Below are 14,188 nucleotides of genomic sequence, written 5' to 3'. Positions count from 1 at the left end.
TCAGTGCTTGGACCGCAGCTTTTTACAATCTATATTATTCATAAAGAAGATGCTATTAGTAATGACATTAGCAAATTTGCTGATGATGCTAAGCTGGGTGGCAGGGTGAAATGTGACGGGGATATTTGGAGATTACAGGGTGACCTTTCCAGGTTAGGTGAATGGTCAGATGTATGGCAGATGCAGTTTAAAAGTGGATACATGTATGGTTATCCACTTTGGTGGCAAGAACATGAAGGCAGATTACTACCTAAATGGAATCAATTTAGGTAAAGAGGCAGTACAAAGAGATCTGGGTGTTCTTGCACACCAGTCAATGAAGGTAAGCATTTAGGTACAGCAGGCAGTGAAGAAGGCTAATAGCATGCTGGCCTTCATAACAAGAGGGATTGAGTATAGAAGCAAAGAGGTTCTTCTGCAACTGTACAGGGCCCTGGTGAGACCACACCTGGCGTATTGTGTGCAGTTCTGTTCTCCAAGTTTGAGGAAAGACATTCTGGCTATTGAGGGAGTGCAGCATAGGTTCACGAGGTCAATTCCTGGAATGGCGGGACTACCTTACGCTGAAAGACTGGAGTGACTGGGCTTGTATACCCTTGAATTTAGAAGGCTGAGAGGGGATCTGATTGAAACATATAAGATTATTAATTGATTTGACACTCTGGAGGCAGGAAACATGTGTCCACTGATGGGTGAGTGCCGAACCAGAGGACATAGCTTAAAAATACGGGGTAGACCATTTAGGAGAGAGATGAGGAGAACATTCTTCACCCAGAGAGTTGTGGGTGTGTGGAATGTTCTGCCGCAGACGGCAGTGGATGCCCAGTCTCTGGATTCATTTAAGAAAGAGTTGGATAGAGCTCTCAAGGATAGTGGAGTCAAGGGTTATGGAGATAAGTCAGGAAAGGATACTGATTAAGGATGATCAGCTATGATCGTGTTGAATGGTGATGAATGCTGGAAGGGCAGAATGGTCTACTCCTGCACCCATTGTCTATTGTCTATTGTCTAATTGTTCCACTATGGGAAGGGCATAACTTGCATGGAATTGGAATGGACTTTGTGATTGAAATCAAATACGATAGCTTACATTTTTTACAAATATAGAGAAGAGATAAAGCGATGGCGTTCAGAATAGTCGACAGAATTAATAAATGGACAGGGATAGACTAAGCAGGAACACCACCAAAACAGAGAAAGCGACCGTTTACTGCTTGAACAATAATAGTTCATGTTCCCGCCGAAAGTTTGACAATAACCATTACTTGCAAATATAGTGCGGTGCTATTTGCCATATCGCCCATTTCCAATTACTCCAGCAATGTTAGAGGTAAAAGAGAAAGGTGATACTTTCTCTTCACTGGCTCGATTACTATGCTGTGTTATCCACATGCAATACTCCGCGTACTTGCGTTAGTAAGAGCCAATCGAGAGGTTGTTACGACATAGACATTTCCTGTATTACAGAAGCTGTCAGTTTTAAAACTGTGTCTGGACAAAACTGCCCTGAAGACACACAGAAAGTGTATATTTCTGATGAACTTCCCTCCCATTGTTTTAATAAGGAAACATTATCTCTTTAACAAAATGCACTTCAATAATTTGTTTAATAAAGCTGTAAACATTTTCTTGCACTTTTTTAATGTTCTTTTTCAGATTTTCTGGCCTTATCGCAAACATAAATGTTACATTTAGAATTACCATGTTCATTGTGAGTGTAGAGTCAGAGACAGAATGTGCATGGGATTGGTTAAGGAACAGAAAAGAATAGCAGACAGTGGCTGTGGAGTGAAGTAATATCTTCCAGTTATCAATATAGTTTTGAAAGATAGATAAAAGTAAAATACAGGGAGAGAGCAGAACACACTTGCAACAACGAATAGCGAGGGGAATGTGAAGAAAACAGGATAATTGGAATTGGGATGCAGAAAAATGATTGAATACACTGTCTAATCAGTGTTATTGCAGATAGATAAGGTTTTTCATATGTGCACAATGTCTTCAGAATGAACAACGGAGACACATTAAATAAAACATGATGAATGTGATGTAGAAAATATACAAAACATTAAAACATTATTTGATCCTGAGCTGAGGTCTTGCATTCCCGTTTCTTGGGATTCCCTGCTCTTGACCTACTCCTTATCAAGATGTATGTTATAAATTCCTACTCCTGGTATCCCAAACTATTTCAGTTAATTCAATGTCTACCTGGAAATAAATATATTTTCCTTCTGGGTTCTTTCAACAACTGCTGTCTGTCATATAAATTGAGATAAAAGCAGATGCTTCAGACACAGAATTTGATCATATTACTCTGTTGCATACCGACTATACAAAGGATCACAGTACACGGGGATTGACGAAAGAAATAAGGAAGTCCATCGACTGCTGTCAGTAACCATTTTTGTATTATTTTATGAGTTTATCGCCTCATCTACATTCTCTGTCTCTTTCTCTCTTTGTACCTAATTTATAAATCCTTTAATCGTTCTCCGTATCCCACCTGTTAAAGTTCACTCTCTCAGTTTATATCTATTGCCAACTCTTAGATAAGAAATGATTATAATTGAGCAACTTAACATCAAAGACAAGACGGAATATCTGACCAGAGTGCACTGGAAGAGGGAGCCAAGCCGAGAAGACATTGAAGCTGAAATGGCAGAAGTTTCTGGGGACAGGTTGGAGGCACAGCTTCAATTCAACCAAGGAAGAAGAGATATACTCGGGGAGGACAAGAAAACATTGAGTGATAAGGGAAGTCAGAGACAGCAATTAACCAAACGCGCAAAACATACAATGTGGTGAAGATTATTGGCAATCCAGACGATGAGGAAGACTTAATACCAGCAGAAGATAATGAGTAAAATGAAAAGGGAGTAGATGAAATTGGAAGGTTATATTGTTAATAATATAGCAGAGACTTGCAAGAGGATTTTAGAAATATAACAGAGAAGAGCGGGAAGCAAAAAGAAACATACAGCTGGAAAATGGCCTCGAGTACTTGTGGGAAACAATTAAATAGCAGAGGAGTTCAAAACATAATTTTTATCAGTCTTCATGGTGGAAGATGCGAGCAGCCAGACCGAACTTAGACAGAGTCCGGTAGCGGAGGTGAGTATAGTGTCGATCACTAAGGAGAAGGTGCTGCGGAAACTAAAAGGTTTCAATGTTGATAACTCAACCAGATCAGATAGACTACACCCTCGAGTTCAAATGGTAGCTCAGAGAATGTGGAGGTATTGCTTGTCGTCATTCTGCAATCAAGAGAGTCAGGGAGGGTCCCAGAGGAATGGAAAATATAACCATCTCCACGACTCCATTTTAGCAGAGAGTGATGCAGAAGTCAAGAAATTGTAAGTGACCTGGAAGCGTGAAACGGTTGTTAAGAAGTAATAACGCCAGATATTTGATTCATTTCCCATTTCTTCGCAAACACAACAAAGACTTTCTCGGTGAAGCATCATTTCTTTGTACTCTTTCAATCCAGTCTCCTACTATTGCTGCTCACAATGTACTCCCTTTTCCATTGACGATATCAAATAGGGACTGCCTTGAGGAGCATTTCCACTACGGTTGTCGGAATAACCCTGGCCTTCTTACTGCATCCCATTTCAATAACCTACCTTGCTCTCATGCTGACATTTCAGTTCTGGGCTGCGGCAATGTTCCAGTGGAGCACAACCCAGGATCGACTACCACCTCATTTTTCCCATTGGTACAATAAGGACTATGGAGTTAATATTCAATTCCATAACTTCACAGCATAACCAAATTATGACTGTTCTCCATTATTCATATATCCTCTCTACTGGCCTTCTGATGATTGTATGTTTTTTGTATCTTTTTTATCTTACACTCAGTAGTGTTCATTGACATTTCCTCTATTACCCATTTATTCATTCACAACTTAATTTGCACACGATTCATGTCTGTTCCTCTTCCACCACAAATAAAACACTCATTATCCTTTGTATTAGGCCTCCACACTCATTATTTCCCGCCATACCTCCTCCACCTCTCTAATAGTATCAAAACACCAATTTTCAAATCAAGTTGATCTATGTTTCAGCGGTGAGTGCCAGGGACAGAAGACTGATGACAAGCCGTTAAAGCTACCACATTTCACAACTTACATTCCAAACTAATATTTGGAACTAACATTTGACAGAGAGTGCGAAACGATCCCAAAACTAACAGATGAGGTGGAAGTTCGAAGTCTTGCCACATCCAATCATCAATAGTGATGGACAATTAAGCAAATCTCTGGAGGACCGGGCTGCCGACAATCATCGTAAATAATGGAGTAGCCCGGCACATAAGTGAAAAAAACAAGGATATAGTAACTGCACCATCCTGCGTGAGAAGTGTTGAGTCGATGATCCATCTCACCCCTGTCATGATATTCACAGAATTCCAGATACAAATCGACAACCGATTAAATTCACTGCACGAGACATGAAGGAACAGCTGAACACAGGAGATGCGATAAATGCAATAGGCCCTGACACGATTCCAGCAATAAGACTGAAGACTTGTGCTGCATAACAATTTGTGTCAATGGAGAAGATGTTTCATTCCAGCTCCAAATCTGACATCTACCGATTAATGTGGAAAATGGCTCGGCTCTGTCCAGTCCCCGAAAAAGAAAATATTACAATGTAATTAATTACCATGCCCTCAGTCCCATTACGACAGTCAAATTGGTCGGAGATCTTTTTGACAAGAGCTGTCAACCAGCACAGAAATAACCTGCTCAGTTTGGTTTTCGACAAGTCTCGATGTGGAGATGGTGCTGCTGTGGAAATGCAACTGGATTACTAGCCCAGACCAGTGTAGTGCTCTGGCAGCAGGTGGAAGTCAAAGACCATTAAATACCGAACGTAAAAATCTTGTGTCAATAATGTTGACTGCGAAACCATGATCGATTGTGAACACCAATTTGCTTCAGCAACAGAGGAAGCAAAGCTCGAGTGTTTTCCTCGTCTGACCTAACTGTGACTAGAGAAAGACAGACACACACGTGATAAACCCATCAATGTTCTCTGAAACGACGAAGCAAGACTCTCAATTGTAAAAAAAAATGCTCCAAGGCCTTCAAGGTTAAAACCAGACAGAACACCCGTCACAAGCCTCAGTATCATATAAATGAATGGGAAGCACTGTCCAGTCATCACTGTAGAGACCTCCTCACTAACATGTGAGAGCTTTTGACAACATCTACAGAGCTTTTCTACAGACCATACAGCGACATTAGAAACCATTAGGCCATTCAACACATCGAGGAGAAAGTGAGGACTGCAGATGCTGGAGATCAGAGCTGAAAAAATGTGTTGCTGGAAAAGCGCAGCAGGTCAGGCAGCATCCAAGGAGCAGGAGAATCGACGTTTCGTGAAGAAGGGCTTATGCCCGAAACGTCGATTCTCCTGCTCCTTGGATGCTGCCTGACCTGCTGCGCATTTCCAGCAACACATTTTCAGCTCCATTCAACACATCGAGCCCACTCCATTCCAGTTCACGGCCAAACAACTCCCGAATGCAATTTTCCCACACAATGTACATATCCCTTAATGTGATTGACCATCGGATATTATGAAATAGAAACTGCAGTAGTTTATTTGGTTCATCAAATATGCTCCCTCATTCATTAACACAATGGCTGATCCTCTGTCTCTTCACCATACTCCTGATCTCTCCCCATCCCTTAAGTGTTAGAAATCCGTATTTATGTTCAGTGCCTTATCTTCCACAGCCTTCACGATGCAGAGAATTTATTAGGAGCGCCAGTCTATGAGTGCAGACATTAATTCTCATCGCAATTCTCAGTGGCCTGCGTGTACCTAATACTGTGGCCCTTGCTTTAACAGCCCAGCCAGGGCAAGTATCATTCCTTTTCCAATCTGTCAGGCCCTGTCAGAGTTATATGCATTTCACTAAGATCTGCTCTCATTTTGCTAAACCCCATGGAATTTAGGCCTCGTCGACACAAACATGAAGCCTGTCATCCCAGAGATCCGTTTGGTCATCCTTCACTGCACTCCCTCTCATTCAGTTTTATTTTCCCCCTTATTGGTTACGGACACGAAAACAGCACACAGTGCTGCACAATGTTTGAGATGATGTCTCAGCAAAATCCTATATAGTCGCAGTAAGGGATTATCACTACTATACTCAAACCCGCTTGCAATGATGATTAACGCTGCAGTTATATCCTTGGTTGATTTCTGGTCCTGAAACATTGCTTTTACTGGTATACAGCAGATCCAGATCCTTTTCAATGTTTCATCTCCCCACTCAGTTGGTCTATGTTTGCCAATACCGTTCCCATGGAATGCGGAGGTCTGTGCAGAAGGAAACAAAACGAATTCGGGAATGTAGGTCCATTTATCGATCAAAATTTCACAAGTCTCCGGGACCTGATGGCCTGCATCCCAGGGTACTGAAGGAGGTGGCTCGGGAAATCGTGGATGCGCTGGTGATTATTTTCCAGAGTTCAATAGAATCGGGGTCGGTTCCTGAGGATTGGAGGGCGGCTAATGTTGTGCCACTTTTTAAGAAGGGTGGGCGGGAGAAAGCAGGAAATTATAGACCAGTTAGTCTGACCTCAGTGGTGGGAAAGATGCTGGAGTCTATTATAAAGGATGAAATTACGGCACATCTGGATAATAGTAACAGGATAGGACAGCGTCAGCATGGATTTATGAAGGGGAAATCATGCTTGACTAATCTTCTTGAATTTTTTGAGGATGTAACTCGGAAGATGGACGAGGGAGATCCAGTGGATGTAGTGTACCTGGACTTTCAGAAAGCTTTTGATAAAGTCCCACACAAGAGGTTAGTGAGTAAAATTAGGGCGCACGGGATTGGGGGCAAAGTACTAGATTGGATAGAGAATTGGTTGGCTAATAGGAAACAAAGGGTAGTGATTAACGGCTCCATTTCGAAATGGCAGGCAGTGACCATTGGGGTACCGCAGGGATCCGTGCTGGGACCGCAGCTTTTTACAATATATGTCAATGATATAGAAGATGGTATCAGCAATAACTTTAGCAAATTTGCTGATGACACAAAGCTAGGTGGTAGGGTGAAATGTGATGAGGATGTTAGGGGATTACAGGGTGACCTGGACAAGTTAGGTGAGTGGGCAGATGCATGGCAGATGCAGTTTAATGTGGATAAATGTCTGGTTATCCACTTTGGTGGCAAGAAGAGGAAGGCAGATTACTACCTCAATGGTATCAAATTAGGTAAAGGGGCTGTTCAGAGAGATCTGGGTGTTCTTGTCCACCAGTCAATGAAGGCAAGCATGCAGGTACAGCAGGTCGTGAAGAAGGCTACTAGCATGCTGGCCTTCATAACAAGAGGGATTGAGTATAGAAGCAAAGAGATGCTTCTGCAGCTGTACAGGGCCCTGGTGAGACCACACCTGGAGTACTGTGTACAGTTCTGGTCTCCAAATTTGAGGAAAGACATTCTGGCTATTGAGGGAGTGCAGCGTAGGTTCACGAGGTCAATTCCTGGAATGGCAGGATTGCCTTACAGGAAAGACTGAAGCGACTTGGCTTGTATACCCTTGAGTTTAGAAGACAGAGAGGGGATCTGATTGAAACGTATAGGATTATGAAAGGACTGGACACTCTGGCAGGTGGGAACATATTTCCGTTGATGGGGGAGTGCCGAACCAGAGGACACAACTTAAAAATACGGGGTAGACCATTTAGGACAGAGATGAGGAGAAACTACTTCACCCAGAGAATGGTGGCTGTGTGAAATGCTCTTCCCCAGAGGGCAGTGGAGGCCCAGTCTCTGGATTCATTTAAGAAAGAATTGGATAGAGCTCTTAAAGATAGTGGAGTCAAGGGGTATGGAGATAAGGCTGGAACAGGATACTGATTAGGAATGATCAGCCATGATCATATTGAATGGCGGTGCAGGCTCGAAGGGCAGAATGGCCTACTCCTGCATCTATTATCTATTGTCTATTGTCTAACCAATTCCTTTTCAAATAGTAGGCTGCCATTCTATTTTCACCACCAAACTTCATGAAGTCACATCTATCCACATTGTACTTCATCTGCCTTCTAACTGTCCATTCACTCCCCTTGTCTCAATCAACTTGGAGCTTATTCCATCCTCCTCACACACACACAATCCCAGCTTACTAGAATATTTCTAAACATTGCACTTGATTCTGTCAACCAAATGTTTGATTGGTATTGTGAGCAGCTGAAACCCAACCACCCATCCTTGTAATACACCATCAGCCTTCCACTCCAAAAACACCCATTTTACCCAAATTGTTGTTTCCTGTCAGCTCTTCCGTTATAACACAATGTCCACATGTTTTCTCCAATCCCATGTGATTTTACCTCACACACTATGCTTGGGGCTCTATCAAAAATCTTTCCGAAAATACAAATGCATTGAATCGAATGTTGTTCCATAATCTATCTACCGGTTGATTTCTCAAGTATGATAACCCTTTCTACGCCCGTTAATTTCAGTCTCAATAATTTCTCCAGATACGTGCATTTACTAATTTCATTCTACTTCATATTTTTCAGCAGATTTAGTCTTCCTGCTATTGCTGGCTTGTCTTTTTTTAAAATGTCTTTTGTTTCTCTAAAGACAAAATTTAGGTAATTGTTTCATAGTTCTGCCATTTCCATGTTCTCCATTCTCTGGTTTCACACTGTGAGGAAGAAACACTTGGTTTCCTACCCTACCTACTGACATACATTTAGAAGCTAGTACAGTTAGCTGTAATAACCCTTGCTCATGCACTGTCCGCAAACCAATAAGTCCTGTCTTAATTTACTCAGTGATTCACCTTCGACAGCCATACATCACACGGGCGTAGAACCTGTCGAACTGAAATACAGCACGGTCTACATTTGTCCAACTTTCCAACATAAGGCCATTAGCTGTGAAAGATATGACACTACAATCGCTCGTCCAAATACCTTTTAACAGCTGTGAGGTTACACATGAAAGCAGCCCTCCAGTAATTTCAGTCCCAACCCCCAACATTCTCTGGGCGTGAAACTATCCTCCAGGCATCTCTAAACCTCAAACCTTTACTTCAAAAGTGTACTCGCTTGTTCATGATCCTTTGCCTGAAAGGAACAGCTGCTCTCTGTTCACACTGTCCATGGCCCTCACAATCTTAGACCTATATTATTTACACGCTCAAACTTCTCTGCTTCAAGTGAAAAGACCTAAGATTATCAAGATTCTCTTCATAGCTGATATGCTGAATCCCAGGGAACGTCCTGCTAAATGTCGTCTGTACACCATCCAGTGCAATCTCATGAGTCCTAACATATAACGCATCATTTCAATGCTCCTTACTGTGATATTTATCCTATTTTCATCATATTGCTGTTGTGAAAGAGAACTTAACCTTTGTGTGCATTTTGTGAAGACCAGATGATCGGAAAATGGGCATAATCAAAGGATGTCGGCATTCAGTAAAGAGACTTTGCAGATTTATATTATAATAATAGAGTCATAGAGATGCACAGCATGGAAACAGACCCTTCGGTCCAACCCGTCCATGCCGACCAGATATCCCAAACTAATCTAATCCCACCTGCCAGCACCTGTTCCATATCTCTCCAAATACTTCTTATTCATATACAGATCCAAATGCCTCTTAAATGTTGCAAAAACGCTGAAAACATTTCCATTAAAAATTTCAGCTTAAGGAACACACAAAGAAGTTGGGCTGGGATCATGATGGTCGTCTATGTACCTGCTTCATTCTGCTTGATACTGATGTTGTAAAGCTGACATACACTTGATTTGGTTTATGAGGGTTTTCAAGGTAAGGAGGTCATGCTTCAGGAGTCAATCGCCTTTATAACACCTTCATTCAGAATCGGGTTCAAGGTATAGAATTACCAAGTTTAGGTGATACACCAGAAAAGATAAATTTTCAGGAAAGGGGTGTTGCAAGGTTATCTTTGATAAATGTTGCACTGCGTTTAGATCCCTGAGCCCTGTGCTAATGCATTCAACATCTGCCCCACACATTTCCCTGTTGTTCCCTGTTTCCAACTTCTGTGCTGTGAGTGGTTGTGTGAATAAATGTCCACCTCCCGTTTGGAAGCTGTATGGACAGAATTTGGAGATGAGAAGTGTTTTGGAGGTAACAGTGAGGCCCAGTAGCGTAATGTCTGAATTCATGTTTTTTTTCAAACTCACTTTGAACATCTTTGCTGAGTGCAAGATCGTGTGCTCACTGATCTGAACATGAATCAGATGTTTACGCATGTCACTGAATGATGCAATCGTGACTTGTGTCCTCTGGTAATTTAAAATATCATGCTCTTCAATCGTTTTAAACTGAAAAAAGATGCTTGTCTTATTTGAAATATGTAAGAAATAGTTATATTAACACTTCATTATACAAAGTGTACAACAAGTTAAAATGACCAGCCTGAAGTTTCCCACAGATTAATCAAGCTCCATTCAGACATTGGCGGTAATTCAGAATTCTGTGAAAAGCACTGTTTCCCCGGCAAAACTACGATCCTCTCAGGAAGCTACCATCCCACTTTCAGGACTGAGCCAGGCAGAGAGAGGCAGCTCCTTATTATATCGTCAAAATAGTGCTTAGCATTGATCGTGGATCCTGTGTTCGCTTGAATGTTCTGCAGCAGATTATGAAGGAACGAATATTAGGGAAATGTATCATTGACCACATCATCACCAATCCGCCTGGTGCAGATATACCATTCCATTTAATATATCGATAAGTGTGGACACTGCACAGTCCATGTGGTGGAGGAAGGGTCATCTTCACATTTTATAGATGTCCACAATATAATGGAGCAACCCGTGTTTTGAATAGGACAGGATGTAACCAGATTGATCAACTAATGACGAAGCGTGCATGAGGTGCAAAGAGCCATGCACGGCAGCAGAATAATACTCTGTACAACTCAAACAGGTGCAACGTTAGGGTCCGGTATACGCACCATCAAGCCAGGGATCCAACATGATTCAATGAAGATTGCAGAAGGATATAGTGGGTGCCTCACCAGCCAGGTCTAGATATGAGCAGACAACGTGTAGAAGCTAATAATGTGTTCATCTGCAACATAGGACAATTATACATGCTAAATAACATAAACAACACTGATGGACAAAGCACCGTAATCCCCAAATCAATACTTCCGATTTATCTTTGCAGTCCTGATCCATGTCGTCATAAAAGATTGTGGACAATGAAAGAGACTATTGCAGGAGGAAAATTGCCCGTCAATAACGAAGTCTCCAGTTATTGGAGTGTGGAGCACTTCAGGGAAAACAAAGCTGTATTTTTTAACAATCTTCGGCCAGAAGGGCTGCGCGGATGATTCATGTCCTCCTCCTTCAGTCGTCCTCTGCATCACAGCATCCGAATCTTCAGACCATTCAAATCAATCCATATAATGTCAAGAAATGGCTGGAGACACTGGGAACTGTTATTTAAATTCACAGATTGCCATATCTCTATCCAAGCTGTTCCATTCCGGCAAAAACACTGACCTTTTCCAACAATGTGATAAATTGCTCAAGCGACTCTTGTACACAAAAAGCATGTCACTTGCATTGCAGCCAGTCACGGACTCATCGGTGTCCAGTCTACCATGGGAAGGTGAAGCAAGGTGTCAGCAATAATGTGAATAATCAGCAATTATCTGCTCGGTTACTGTCAGTTAGTGTCCCGTAAGACTCATGCAGCTCCTGACCCCATTGCAATCTCACTTGCAATATAGTTGAATTTCAAAGGCGCAGTGAGAGGAATTATTCTTAATATCGATGCACCATTTCGACATGCGTGCCTATATAAGCCCGAGCATTATTATATTTAAACAGAATCTTGGTGAAGTACTCACTGGTTGAGAATTATTACAAGCAAACAGGAAAAGATTGTTGTCAGTGTCAGTAATTCGAAATCCGGGACAGCTCTGCAGCCATTCCTCAGGAAAGAGAGTGCCCAACGCTCAACCATTTACAGGTCCGTAAAATAATTTTTCTCAAACACAACATTAGGAGTAGGAATATTACTGATTAAGCCACTCCTGGAATGGAACATGCTCAAAAACAGCAAGACATTGAAAACATCCCAATTCAGTTTGACGAATACCAAGTCATGTTCACAACACACAAATATTAGACAAACATGGTAATAAAGAATTAAACTGTCCTTCTTTGATTTTCAAGAGCATTACTATCACTGAGTCCCCATCAGAGTGTCTACCAGCTTCCAGGATCTGATCATTGACCAGAAATTGCCCAGGACTAGTTATTTAAACAACATTGTCTTCAAGAGCAGATCAGAAAGCAGGAAATCTGCAATGAGTAACTAACCTGCTGACTCGCCAAAGTCTAGGATGGATTACTTCCCAGGAATAAGCAAGGATACCACCAGTCAATTTAATTACTAACAATTCAACGAACATCCATTCCCTCCACCATTGACGCTCAGCAGGAACAGTGCATACCATCTGCAAGATTCACTGCACCAAGGCTTAAGAGACAGTACCTTCTAAACCCTCTGCCATCTAGAAGGACATGAGCAGCATATAATTTGGAAGACAAGCTATCTGCAAGCTTGCTGAATCCATTGGCGTTAACATTCTTAGTTTTATCCAAGAAAATTTAGATGCTCCCATGCGAACATCAACCAGAAGTCATGAATCCTGCAGCAAGTAGCGTTTCTCATTTCATGCGAAAGCGTGCCTAATATTTCCCAAATACAAGTCAGGAATATGATCGTTTAATCTCCTGTTGTCTGAATGAGTGCTCCAACAAAACTCAAACAGCTTAACACGACTGAGAACTGTGCAGCTCACGTGAATAGTCCGCATTCATCCCTTCCTCCGCCAACAACACTCACCAGCAGATATGCGTATCATGACACTCCTCACAGGGTACCATCCACACTCAATACCAACTGATGACTGCAAGAAAAAGGGCAGCATTTGAGGAATATTCATTACTCTTTTGATGTAAGAGCTGGACTCTTATTATGGCCTCGTCTCATTTCATTAAGATGCAAAGAGATTTCTTTCAATTGAACAAGAAACAATAATGAGAACATCCATCCAAACGGGAGCAGTAGCAGGTATTATAAGGTGAGATGAAAGCGTTTCCAAGAAAGTAAGTTCTCACGAAGTAAGAAGTGGCTGCGAAATCCAGAGCTCCCTGGAAGTCTAGGAACACGCAGAACAGGAATGGTTACATCAGACAGTGGGAATTCAATAACTCAGAAAGCCAAGAGGAGTGTGGAATGCAGAGGAGTTGGGTTTCAAACGAAAATCAGAAATCAAACAGTGTGTGTGAAATGATGCTGGCAAGAAGCATCAAGCAATTTTTCACAGATTTCTTTTCAATGAAGAGAACAAAAATAAACAAAGAAACGAAGATAAAATGTAAACATTACAAATGGCGTGTCGATGCAGAAGGTGGTTCTGAATTAAAATTGAAGCTTAAAGGGACTTGAACAATGTGTGCAATCATGATGATTTTCTGATGAACTCATCTACCATTTTCGATGTCTCTACTTTTAGGAAAGTGAGATCTGATTATCGACACAGGGTGGTAAGAACGCCCAGATTTGAGAACATTTGATGACAACAGAAGTTTTGAGCTCAATCAAAACGAAAAATGGAAAATAGCCAAGCGTTTGCAAACTGCAGACAATCGGGGGTCTTGAAAAACAAAAGAAAAACCGGAAAAACGTAAATAAAGATTTAGAATTGCGAAAGATCATCAGGATTTGACAAATAGGATTAAGGCAAATCCCAAACCCATTTATCTTGAAGAAAGGGTCACAAGGGAAAGAATAAGTCAACCCAAGGACAAGGAAGGAATTAATACGTTGAGCTGGAGGAAGTGGGTGAATACTCTGCATCGGTATTCAATAAGGATTAATACATTGTAGACGCTGAGTGTAGAGAACAATATATTGATATAACAGAGCTTTTCGGTATTGATAAAATGAGGAATATGCTGGGACTTTTCAGAAGCATTGAAGTCGACAAGTCTCCAGGATATGACGTGTCAATTCAAGAACACTGAGTGAAGTGACGAAGTAAATTACTGGCCCTTGTGCTCACTCCCTGAATCCTCTTCATTCACAGGAGAGGTTCCAGAGATCTGGACAATAACTAATGTCGGTTCTTGCTTGAAGAAG

This window comes from Chiloscyllium punctatum, chromosome 43, assembly GCF_047496795.1.
Source record: "Chiloscyllium punctatum isolate Juve2018m chromosome 43, sChiPun1.3, whole genome shotgun sequence".
Lineage (NCBI taxonomy): Eukaryota > Metazoa > Chordata > Chondrichthyes > Orectolobiformes > Hemiscylliidae > Chiloscyllium > Chiloscyllium punctatum.
The sequence above is the reverse complement of the archived record's forward strand: the minus strand, read 5'-3'. Positions refer to the sequence as shown.